We start from the raw sequence: 13,282 nt of genomic DNA on the forward strand, positions 1-13,282 counted from the left end.
CAACCATTGTGGTGATGAACCATTTGAGGAAATGAACCAGTAGATGGAAGATCTTTCTCTCTGTATCTCCTTCTCTCTGTAAATCTGATCTTCCTTTCCAATAAAAAACAAATCTTAAAAGGAGAAGTTGTTGTTGTTGTTGTTCTTGGGGCTGGTGTGGTGGAACAGCTAGGAAAGCTACCTTCTGCAATACTGGCACCACATATGGGCACTGATTTGAATCCTGGACACTCCACTTTCCATCCAGCTCCCTGCTAACGTGCCTGGGAAAGCAGCAGACAATGGCCTAAATACTGAACCCCAAATGAAGCTTCTGGCTTCAACCTGACTCCATGCTGTCGCTTGGGAGCCACTTAAGGATTGAATCAGTAGACTGAAGATCTCTCTCTCTACCTCTCTCTCTACCTCTCTCTCTTCCTCTGTAACTCTTCACATTTAAATAAATAAATACACATTCAAAAATAAATAAATACATACAAATATCCTAGAGGGGATTGTGTTCTGGACAAAGGAGTGATTCTAGCAGCAGATGTTCAGGTCACAAGGGGCAGAAACACAGCTGGGATTCCTTCAAATCATCCCAGAAAGGCTCTAGCAGGGGACTTAACCCTGAGCAACCGTGTGGCAGTGAGTGAGCTTGGGTTTCCAGTACATACTAGGTGACACTCACCAAGGTTATCCCCTTCTCCTTCATCTGCCTCCCAATTCTAGGCCCCAACAGCCTGCCCCCTGAGGCCTCACCCCAGCAGGGCTTGTGTGGGGTGAGGAAGAGCCAGCCTCACACAAGGTGACTAACTGGTGAGCTTCCGAGGCCCCAGATTCAGACATTTAGTGCTCCAGGATATCTGCACTCTTACCAGGCTCCATCGGCAGGTGGGAGGAATGGCTGGAGACCTGGGTACCTACAGGCTCAGAGACCATGGAAATGCATGCTCAGAGAAGCTGGCAAGGGGTGGGCATGGAAGTGAATGACAGACACTCGGGCACTCTCTGTGGTGTGTTCAGCCAAGCCCTGCTTGCCAAAGCTGCTCACAGTGAATGAATGTGCATGGTGGGCTCCGAAGCAGACCACAGGGGCTGGTTGAAACCTGCTCAGGACTAACTGCACTGCAGTCTCCAGCTCTTCTTCCTATCCGGTCTTTCCTTGGGTCCCTTAAGCAGACAGAGCTCGGCAGAGTAGGCTTAAGTCTCACCCCATCACATCCTGCTCTCTTCTGTCAGCAAACGCCCCACAGTTCATCACATTTTGGCACTTGCTTCTCAGAGGACCCAAGCTGCTAACACAGATGGGGATCACCTCACTTGCCAATGCTGAGACTGAAGGGTTTCTCTCCTGAGTAGGCTGAAGGCACACAGGGTCACCAGCACAAAGGATTGAGGATACTTAGGCTGATGAAAGAGAAAAAAGCCCTAGCTTGGTTTTTGAGTAGGTTGGCTTGGTAGCTGGGTGCCTCCCATTGGGCTTTCCAGAGTGTTCTCAGAACCACCTTGCAGCCTGTTTTTCTACCCAAACATCTTAGTCATAGTTCAGCACAATCTGAGGGCTCTTCCCAATTACTCCTGCTCCCTTTCTTCCTTCTCTGTCATGGAGATGACATCATTTGAGTAAAATCTCTAGGGCCTCTGAGGCCATCTTTGCACCTGCTTCCCTAAAGGAATTCCTAACTTCTGAATTGCCAAGCTAGCACCTTTTCATGGGAATGGCAAGGTCATTGGAATTTGCACAGCTTTGAAGGAAGGAACTGAAACAGAAGGTCATGATTTTATCATCTTAAAAACCAACAAGAACTTCCAATTTGTTGTTGCCATACTGGAAAAGGATGACCACTCCATACTGAGAAAGGGGGAAAGGAGAATAGAGCCCTCCTCAATCTCCTTTGCTGATTTATTCTTGCCTTATTGGACCTCTGAAAGATGGGCTTTCTTGGCTTCAGTTCATGAACACTTCCACTCATTAGTGTAATGACTTCCTAGTGGATCTCATGGAGACTGTGGCTTACAGTAATAGCTATATGGTGATGGTTTTCAAAGTTATATTTCAGATCAGCAAAACTAAAAACTCTTGGGTAAGGCCTATATTGGAGAACCTGGGTTCAATCCCTGGCTGTGGCCCTGACTCCACCTTCCTGCTGCTTCGGACCCTGGGAGACAAGTCATTGAGTTTCTGTTACCCATGTGAGAGACACGAATTGAATTTCCAGCTCTAATCTTCAGCCTGTTCCAGCCTTGATCACAGCAGGCAGCTGTGGGAAGAACCAGCAGATGGAAACTCTCTCTCTCTCTGCTGCCTCTCAAATAAGCAACCTTTGCGTTTCAGAGCACACTGACAAAGACAATCTATAGAATGGGAAAATATTTATTTTTATTTTTTAAAGATTTGTTTATTTTTATTTTAAAGTCATATATACAGACAGGAGGAGAGACAGAGAGGAAGATCTTCCATCTGATGATTCACTCCCCAAGAGACCAAAATGGCTGGAGCTGTGCCAATCCGAAGTGAGGAGTCCAGGGCCTCTTCCGGGTCTCCCGTGTGGAGGCAGTGTTCCAAAGCTTTGGGCCATCCTCAACTGCTTTCCCAGGCCACAGGCAGGAAGCTGGATGGGAAGCAGGGCTACCAGGATTAGAAACAGTGCCCATATGGGATCCCAGTGTGTGAAAGCCGAGGACTTTAGCCATTAGGCTACTGCCCCAGGCCTGGGAAAAATATTTCAACATCATTGCTTGTTAGTGAAATGTAAATCAAAATTACAAAGAGGTATGACTACATAATATGGTTGCAGTACAACAAGGGTCGTTGAGTAACTAGAAACACTGAAACTTTCACACATTGCTGGTGAAAACCTAACATGATCCAGCTGTTTTAGAGAACAATTTGTCAATTCCTCAAAAGGTTAAGCATAGGGCTACCCTCTGACCCAGCATTCCATTCCTAAGTGTGCCCACAGGAATTGAAAACACACGCTCACATCAAAGCCTGTACACAGACGTTTACAGAAGCGCTGATCATCACCACTCAAAGTGGAAACAACCCAAATGTCCATCACCTTCTGCATAAGCAGACACAGCATGGCATATCTGTGCAAAGGAATACTATTCTGCCTTAAAAAGCACTGAAACTGGGTCTCTTGAAAACATTATGCTCATGAAAGAAGCTAAATATCACAGGATTCTGTTTTTATAAAATGTCCATATTAGACATTAGCAGGAAGAGAGGGGGTAGATGAGTGAGTGCTAGGGTCCTGAGGGAGAACACCACTAGACACTGACTGCTAACTGGTATGTGAGTCGTTAGTAGGTAATGAAAACAGTATAAAATTGGACAATAGTAACTATTGCACAATCAATGTGCAATACTGTGAAATACTCAAACCTATCACATTGTACATTTTCCTTCAGCAGAGTAAACTGATGGTATATGAATCACATCTCAATAAAATTACTATTAAAAAGAAGCCATAGGAGTGTAAAACTGTAAAGACATGTCCATAAATGCTGGAAGTCCAAACTGGTGGGTCCTACCATCCACCTGATATTTTCACTGGGATGCCTTGGAGGCCTTGGCAGCTTCACAGGCCCCCAAGCTGAACTTCTTGAGCCCAGCAGAAATCCTCTTCCCCTAACATCTGCTCCTTCACGGTTTGTCCCATCTCAAACATCATCTCCACACCTTCAGTTGCTTGGGTCAAAAAAATCTGAAGGCATTCTTGACTGCTTTCTTTCTACATCCAGTCTGTCAGTGAATCCTATCCTAACTACAAGATGTTTGCAGAATGGACTGACTTCCCACACCAGTCACATCCATCACTCTAGCCACATGAGCCTCAGAAAAGCTCTCTCAGAACTGCCTACTGCCCTGTCATAGGTTAAAACCAGCTTCCCTGAATTCCTATGCCAACACTTCAATCTGCAGCACCCAAGAATGTGACTGGGCTTGCAGACAGGCAGTTTGGAGAGAAAACTAAGTTAAAATGATCCCTTTGGGGTGGGTGCTGATTCCTTTTGACTGCTGTCCTTATAAAAGAAGATCTGTCCAAACCACAAGACACAGGCGACCATGTAAGGATGCAGGAAGAAGGAGGTCGTTGATGAGCCAGGCACAGAGGCTTCAGGACAAACTGAACTTGCCATCAACTCCATCTTGGAACGCTGGCGCCCAGGGCTGTGAGCAAACACATTTCTGGTGTTTAAGCCACCAGTGTGTGGTATTTTATTATGAGAATCAAGCAAACACACTTGCTATAGCCTATTTTTCACATAGCAACCAGGGAGATCTTTTGATATTATTGCCTCTTGGCTCAACTACACTGGCCTGTAAGTCCCATTCCTCCTCTGCCCTTATCTTCCCACCATGGCAGTGAATTGCACAACTCCCACGGCATCACGAACCTTCCTCTCTTCCTCCCATTCCCTCCCATCTGCAACAGCAGCCATGCCAACTTTTCGGGCATTCCAGACACCAACTACCCTCATGCACTGTGGCCTTTGATTATACCAGGCTCCATGCTGAAGATACCTGTCCATACCAGAGCCTCACTGCCCAGCCCCTCAGTGGGTGCTCAGAGGTTACCCTCAAGGGTAACCCCTAATTGCCTTGTCTAAAATGACTGCACCTCCCCTCAGTCACCTTCTTTAAAAAAAAATTACTTGAAAAAAAATGAGCAGGAATTATCCAGTGGTTCATTCCCCAGATGGTACACTTGCTAGGGTTAAACCAGGTTTCATTGGTCTCCCTTGAATTTTCTTGTGGTTTCATTAGTTTTCTTTCTTTAATTTTCCTGGCTCTTATTCATCTTACTGAAATACACAGTTGTCCTTCTGTATACAAGGATTTTACTTGTGTGAATTCAAACAGCAGCTAGAAAATACTTGAAGGGGCAGTGCTGCAGCATAGCAACTTAAGCCCCCAGTGCCAGCATCCCTTATGGGCACCAGTTACAGTCCCAGAAGATCCACTGCAATCAAGTACCCTGCTGGTGGCCTGGGAAGGCAGCTGAGACGGCTCAAGTCCTTGGGCACCTGCACCCATGTGGGAGACCTGGAAGAAGCTCTTCTTTTAAAAAGGCCCAGTTTTGGAGAACTATTAAAACCACTTGAGCACATATCTCAGAGCATGCCCCACATCCGGGACTTGTGGTGGGCGGGAAACCGGGTGGGGCTTCTCCCTCAATATCCCCCTTTACCTCAGATACACGATGGAAACAATATGGACATAATAGCATTACCCACTTCCCTATACCCCCTGAACCTTTTTTTGTTAACCATAATTAACTATATAAAGATTGTCAACAATTATACAATAAAATAAAATAAATTTAATAAAAAAAAAGGCCCAGTTTTGGCCATTGGGGCCATTTAAGGAGTGGGCCAGCAGATGGAATCTGTCTTTCTGTCTCTTCTCTCTCTCTAACTTTGCTTTTCAAATAAAAATAAATAAATAAATCATACACACACACTTGAAAAAAAGTCTACTGAACATGGACAAACTTTTCCCTTGTTGCTATTTTCCGAACAATTCAACATAACAACTATTCTCATAGCATTACCCTGTAGTAAGTGCTATAATCATCAAGAAATGATTTAAAGCATATGGGTAGACATTTAAAGCATATGGGTCGATTGTAAATGTACCATTTATCGCTTCTCGGACTTTTGGCTAAGATCAAGTGTAAATGTGCCATTTTTCGCCAAGAACTAACCATCTCTGCATTTTCTTATCCAAGGCAGGTCCAACAACCACATCCCACCCTGGATATCTCAAGATGACTGTACTACAGGAGGCTTGGAGGCTTTTTTGTTTGTTTAAATTGGGGGGTCATTTCTGAAACATACAATAAATCAAAACAAACTTTAAAACCTGTTTTCACAGGTGCATGTTTGGCACAGTGGTTAAGACATGAGTTGGAATGTTTACAACCTGTGTCCGAGTACCTGGCCTTGAGCCCCAGACCACTCTGCTTCCGGTTCTAGCTTGGTGTTAAAACACACATTAGAAAGCAGAAGGAGATATGTCAGTTACTCAGGTCCCTACCATGCATATGCAAGGCTCAGATTAAGCTCTGGGCTCTTTGCTTCAACCTGGCCCAGTCAAGGCTGCTGTGAGCCTGTGTGCAATGAATCAGTAGATGGAAGATCTGTTCCTCTCTCTGTCTTTCAAAAACAGCACAAGCATTGCAAACAAAATGTCTCTAGTGTCTAGCCTTTGGTGATGGCTGTTTGACCTGTGACTGCCATGGGGGTGGGAGAAAGACACTTGGCTCATTCCCAGTCTATATTACTGAGTACACTTAGGTTTCTTTTGTCCCAGGAGTTCCACGGGAAATTCTTTGGAAGATTTATAAATTTTCCCAGGGATCATTAGCTGTAGAGGAAGAAAAAAACATCCTTTTGTAGACCTCATGGAAAAACGGCATTTGTGAGGGGACAAGTGCATCTTCTCAGCCTGTAAGATGTGGGGCCAAAGTTGAAAGGACAGCTTTAACATTTGCCTGCCCTAAAGGGCAAAAGGGCAGATTCCGGGTTAACTGCCTGAGTGCCAGAAAACAGGAACAGAGCAGCTACTGTCTGCCTGGCTGGGTGCCTCAAGAATGGCCCCGGACAGTCTCTCACAGTGGAGGAAGGCATGGGGGACCCTGCTCTGAAATTCCCCCAAGACCTGCAGACTGCACTCCCACCCCTCGGCTCCTCCCAGAGTCCTGCCTGGGAGGCTGAAGCCAGGGCCGGGCTCCCTGGCTGCAGGGCACCAGCTTGCAATCTGTTTGCTCACACTATTCCTGGCCAAGAACGGTCTGCAGGAGGTGGGAAGCCCTGGAGCCTTGGAACAGCAGCAGGCTTCCCCAGGCAGAGGGAGCGGCTGACTAGCGCCTGCCCCTGGGCAGAGGCCAGGGAGCTGGGGCAAGGCCCAGGTGAGAGGCCTGGTGTTTTTCCATCACTTCTTCGTGGCCTCCAACTCACCACGGTCTCAGATTACACCCCTTTTCTACTTTCTTTGCTTCTTTGTGTTGTGTTGGCTACCACTGCCCTTGGTTGCTCAGGGAAGTCAAATCAAGTCAGGAAAAAAATGTTAAAAATTCAAGCTCGATTGTTCCAGAGCAGTCAGCAACTTTCCACATGTTGTGGTGTGTCATGTGTATCTGCAGAACTTCTCAAACCTTAATCTGCTCAACAAGTGCTAAAGAACCTGAAGTTAAAGTCACCTGCTAAAAATGACATCCTCAACACCCTTGAGCTGTCTGTCTACTTAGTCAGCGGGTCTGAGTGGAGCTAAGCACCATGCATTAAAAAAAAAAAAAATAACACAACTCTTTATTTATTTGAAAGGGAGAGAGTGTGAGCAAGCACTCCCATCTGCTAGTATGAAGCAGGGCTAACCTGAGGAGATGGGAAAACAATCCAGGATTCAAATGTGAGTGCAAGGACCCAGGTATGTGAGCCCATCACTACTGCCTTGCAGAGTAAAAATATGCCAGCCTTCTGCTTTTAAGGTTTCCCCACCCCATGCTTCCATCACTTGCTGGAAATCAAGGCAATCTATTGCTTGCAAAGAATCCTTGGAAACATTCAAAGCACCCCAGCAGTTGAGATCCTAAAACAAGAAGACTAGAGAAACAGAAAGCACAACAGTCATGATTTGACTCAGCTTACCTCTTACTACCTGGGTCTGGCAGAAGGTCCCCAAGGCCCAAGTGGTCCCCTGGAGCTGCAGCTGGGCCAGCAGACTGTCCTGCTCGGTCACTCAGGAGTAAGAAAGAGATAACAGCAACCACTATGTGTGGCTGGCATGAATGCTGAACGATGGCATCCTGCCCACCTCCAAATGGGCTCCTCCCTGCCAGGTGCCAGCTTACAGCAGCTGCCTGCCAGGGAGTGCTCCTGTGCAGGGCTGTCTGTGTGCACCTGGACATATGCTGTCACCTGCAGTGCCCTGGGGCTAGTCAGCAGCTTCAGTACAGAATTCCAGCAGACTGAACTCAGTTTCCGTGGCCCGACATACACGGGGGGACAGCTGCTTCTTAGGGGAACCAGATGCCTCTGTGCTGAACCTGCCTTACACCTGAAGCCTCATTCAAACTCACAGAACCCTTCTTTCCCAAGCCTCATGAGCCAAGCGGAAGTCACCCTCTCTCCCAAGTCCGATAGCCCTCAGGGGCTTCTCTGTTACTTTCTGGCATACAGGGTGGGCTCCCTTCCCCAGGCTTTGCCATGCGCAGGAGACAGGAGCAGCCCAATTAAACATAGGTTGACATTCTCAGGCTGCACCCTAAACACAATCCGATCTACATACACTCAAATTCTTTCCCTTTTCTACAGCCATCGGGGATCCTTGCTTCAGTTGCATAACCCAGGACTCTGGTGATTTAAATCCCAATTAAAACAGGATGAGGGGCAGAAGGACAAGAGATGAGGGAGGTAAGGGGAGAGGAAAAGTAAATTAGAGCACGGTGAGGGTGGGCCCTGCAGGTGCAGCTGCATGCAAAGATGCAGATGGAGTCTCTTGGCTGCCTCTTGCAGGCATGTGGTCAGCACACACAGCCCGTGAGTCTGCCTTCCCAGGATAAACTGGGCACCCACAGGGCACTGGCAACTCCAGAAAGGTGGACATCTCTGTGTATTCCACAGAGCCCCGCAGCTGCACTGGGCCTGGGGACTGCTTGGTTTCATGTGGAATGACAAACCTGTGTCCTCAGGTGTTCTCAGGTTCACAGCCTGAAGATGACGCTGGGCAGGAAGGAGGTGGGTTCTCAGATTTCACACCTGGCAGAAGCGTGCCCAGATCAGATACCGACACCATCCTAGGCTGGCACCAGGAAGACATGCGAGATGAGAAGACAATGTGGTTCTCCAGCTTCAGTCGTGTCACTGTCACCTGGGAGAGGAAGGAGTATGTCACACAGAGACCACCAGGGCCGCTCTGGCTGGGGCCTGAGCACGCGCTTTCCCAACAACAATTCCTGTGAAGCTGATGCTGACAATTGGGGACCACACTTTGAGTGGACAATGGAAGTCGAATTCCAGAGCCCCAGTCTTCAGCCACCCTGCAGGTGCAAAGGGACAGTCCCCTCACATCTACTTATCCAGCAGATCACTCAACCCTCTAGGAATGGTAGATAACTATGGCTGAGTGGAGGGCGCCCCCTTGTGCTCAAATACAACTGCGGTGCACTCTGCTCCCCCTTGCAGGCTAGGCCAGATTTGATTTTCTCTGGATGACAGCAGTTCCTGGGAAACCTGAGACCTTCATCATTTCCCAGGTCTGCTCCAGATACAGAGGAGAGGCCAGGTGTCCATTTCACATATGACAGGCCAAAAAATAATGATTTCTTCTCGTAGCTTTGGGATTGATCTTGGCTAGAAGGGTCCAAAGTTCTGGTGGAGAAAGTACCTTCGTAATGTAAGGCAGAACAAACAGTGTCAGGGTCTTTAAAACACCATGTAACTCACAAGGGACTCCCACCATGACTGTGAGCCACACTTGGCTTTTCCCCACACCTGGAAAGCCAGCCTCATCAATGGTGGACTCATGTAAAAACACCCTGGAGCACCTGTCACTGGCTCTGTTCCCAGTTCATCAGACACATGAAGGCAACTCACAGCTTCCTGCAGCCGGTAGGGTACCGTGAGAGGGTCTGCTGCTGCTGCCCACTGCTCAGGCTAGGAGCAAGCAGGAATTGGTGTCCAGGGAAGACAGTGGGCCATGCAGCTGCTTGGACTCAGGCAGGCGTTGGAACCGTACACATCTCCGGACTCCACTCCCAGAAATCCTGATTCAACAGGCCAGGGGTGGGCCTGGGAGCTGGCTTTTAAACAACTTCCTGGGTGGTGGTGGTGCTGCTGCTTGGGGCCCTCACTTTGGCTAAGATCCCTAACTCTCCCAGCTGCTCACTCTTAAAGGGCTGGATTTATTAGTGAGCCAAGATCTGTAAGTTGTCAGAGCTGTCCATTCAGGGTCCAGCAAGTAGGCGCTAGCGACATGCTGGCAATTCCTCTGTCCTGAGCATAGAGGTTGTTTAGTAGCTGGTAGAGCCCAGTAGCAACCTCTGTCCCCCTTCCTGGTTTTAATGACCAGACATGTATCTTGCATCACCAGATTGCCCTGGGAAGCAAAATTGCTCCCAGCTGAGAAGCTGCTCCAAATGTTAGGGGTGCATTCCTCTTGGGTGGACACTGAAGGTACCCCTAAGCCTTACCTTACTGACAGTGACCTATACAACACACTTTTAGCAAATTGGATTTTAAAAACAACAGAAAAAAAAGAGCTTACATTTCTCAAGTGTTTACTCTTTGCAAGTTACCCTGCTAAGGCGTTTTACCATGTCCAGCTATTCCAGACATCGTTGTTGTACTTTGCCCACCTGGCTTTACACTTGGTGTGCAGTTTTACACTCTTTCAGGACTGCCAGGCCACACAGGCTGCCGATTGCTGCACTGACTGGCACAACACACTGTGAGCCCAGACCTCGCACTGCGCTTTCTGGCTCTTATGCAAGAGATTCTCAAAAGTTCATAGAAGGAAAGAACTGGCATTATGGCACAGTGAGATTAGCCATTGCTTGTGACACTGGCATCTCTTCAAAGTTCAGGTTCTAGTCCCAGTGGCTCTGCTTCCAATCCAGCTTCCTACTCACGTGCCTGGGAAGGTAGCAGAACATGGCCCAAGTGCTTGGTTCCTGGCTACCCATATCAGAGACCAGGATGGAGTTCCTGGCTCCTGGCTTCAGCCTGGCCCATCCCTGGTGACTCTGGCCATCAGGGGGAGTGAAGCACTCTCTGTGTCTTGTCTTATCTTTTCTCTCTCTCTCCTCTCTCCCCTTCCCTTTCAAATAAATCTTTTAAAAGTTTGCAGAATTGCATATAAAGAACTAATATGCATGAATTTCATATTTTTTTACACACAAATAAGCTTTTCCTCTAATCCCATCTTCCAGGAACTTTTGGAAGAGCTTTCAAAGGTGGAACAACATGTGCTAACTGCACATCAATGGCTTTTCATTTCTGGCTCTGTTTCGCCTATTTAATCAGAAACATGTCTCTAGTCACACACAGCAATCTGTACTTGGAGTATTTCTATCTAGTCCAAATGAGGCCCACAGCTTTATAAATTCTATCAAACAGTAGAAGACCTCATCTGGTGGCCAGACTGTGTTGACTATTATCCTATTTTGGTTCTGATAGCTTTTCCAGTGGCTGTTTTCCAACACAGCTTGTGTTTGTACGTGCACAACTGATAGCTGTCATTTCATCCAATGCTAATCACTGATGCGTACACTCAACCACACTCCTGTGCTTTCTGGCTTACCTCACAACATCTCGGAGTGTTTATGCCCATTCGGGACTTCTGCCTTTTCACTGGCTCCCGTGTGATGCTTATCCCTATGGAACCTTACTTCCTTCCTTAGTAAATGTTTCAGATCAATTAGGGAATCAATTACTCCCCAGAGAAATTTGGCAATAAACCCTTTGCTGTCACACTTCTTCATTCAGATTTTCAACAAGACAAGCAAGATAGGTTTAAATGTTAAGGTCAATTTATGCCAATAAAAAAGTATGAAGCAATTTCTATGAGCCAAGGGCCATGCTGGGCACTTGACATGCACCACTACGTATACGTACTATGGTGATTGCCATTTTGCCTAGACTTTATCCAACTTTCCCAGAGTCACCCAGCTGACAACGGGAAGAGTCCAAAGGACGGCTGTCTGATGATGCAGTTGACCTCCTAACCTCTGCACTTCACTGCCAGCAACGATGGTTCACACACACTGCTCTTGTTTCTGAGCCTGTGAGGATGACAGGCACACGCTCAGGGTGTCAGTCTGTGATGATGAGAAGAGTGCATGTGGGAGAGGGTTGCATAGTGCCATTGAACTGTATGTTTGAAAATGGCTAAAAGGGTAAATTTTCATGTTTTGTGTATTTTACTTTAATTAAGCAAGCATACATACACACACAAACCCAACAACAAAACTGGGTCATCTGAAGGGACTTCCAGACTACTCACTCTCACCCACTATCAGCTTAGGCCAACTCCGTTTTTCTGTGCAGGATGCATCCTTGAGGGCAGGGCTGAAAGGTCCCAAGACAGGGAAAACTGGAACAGATCATTACCTGAGCTTTAGGTAGGTGTTGAGCATGGCTCCATATCAGGTTCCTACTCCGACCTGAAGCGGGTGCCCTGTGGGGGACAGGAGTACACTACCTTAAGCCACCTGAGACGAGCCCACCTTGGGGTCTGTTCTACCTTTCTGGATGCCACCCACGCAGGCCTCCCTGGGAAATCACCACACACTTCGTTGTTGCTGTCAGTTCCCTTTGAGTCAACAACATGATCCAGTGTGGTCAGAGAACTTCCCACCTCCCCCTCCCCCAGGCTGGTGTCAGGGGCCCTGACCCTGTGGGTTAAGGCCACTGGTAGATAGATGTGTGGATGGTGGTGCCATACCTTGTGACCAGTCAAGGCTGCCTCTCAGCCTGCTTTCCCTAACTCAGCTGGCACCACCTTCCACCATCATACCTTGGGAAAGATGACCATGTTGGTCCCAACCAGCAGTAGCCTACACTGCCATCCTTACAGACAAGGTAGTGCTGTTAGCCTGGGAACGCTTGGCGAAGGAATACATTCAGTTTCCATGCCTCTCCAGCTTCAGGCCCAGGCTGAACACATGCTATTTTTATCAAATACTTTCTATTCTGTGACATGCTTTGCTAGCTTGCTATTATTAGACAAGTCGGGGGAACGTCTGAGTTTATGTTCTCTCTCCCTCCTGCCTGGCTTCTTCCTCTGAATTTTGCAAGGCAGGATGGTAGTTGTTTGTGGGGGACCCATCCTGTCTCTAGGATGTGACAGGGACATGGTGGCAAGAGACAGCTCACCTTGGTGCCAAAGTGGCTCGGACATGGGCTCCACCTCCTCTGACATGACATCCAGTCCTGGCTCCACCCCGTCCCCATATGGTGCAGCTTACGGGACAGGAAAACAATCCTATATTGGAATACTCACAGCGTCATTTCCCCCCACCCCCATTTCCTGTGAAGGAGGATTCGGTTTTTTGGCCAACAAAGCTGTTGTGCAGCATGGGGGAAATGAGGGAAGGGATGCTGAGAGGCATGGTCCCCGGGTGGCAGGGCTTGACGGTCTGCCCAGGGACAGACAGGGAGGCACCTGCTGCCGAAAACAGACTAGATGCAGGGGAGAGGGGATACATGAGAGGGAACTCAGGAACTGGCTGAAACTGAGAGACTTCAAGAACAAAATGAAGGGGATTAGAGTAGTTGTTGCTGTCACTTT

At 47.7% G+C, this 13,282-nt stretch overlaps 1 long non-coding RNA gene across 1 annotated transcript in view; it reads right to left on the reverse strand.

Moving 5' to 3' along the window:
• Positions 1–12,955, reverse strand: part of LOC131482665 (uncharacterized) — a 38,908-nt gene extending 25,953 nt beyond the window's left edge. Inside the window, exons 1-3 of the long non-coding RNA XR_009247212.1 lie at positions 12,868–12,955; positions 12,006–12,169; positions 8,673–8,863 (exon numbers count right to left, since the gene is read on the reverse strand). This is a non-coding gene — a long non-coding RNA (uncharacterized LOC131482665). The remainder of the gene's footprint in view (positions 1–8,672; positions 8,864–12,005; positions 12,170–12,867) is intronic.
• Positions 12,956–13,282: the final 327 nt, after the last annotated feature.

This window comes from Ochotona princeps, chromosome 19 (assembly GCF_030435755.1).
Source record: "Ochotona princeps isolate mOchPri1 chromosome 19, mOchPri1.hap1, whole genome shotgun sequence".
Lineage (NCBI taxonomy): Eukaryota > Metazoa > Chordata > Mammalia > Lagomorpha > Ochotonidae > Ochotona > Ochotona princeps.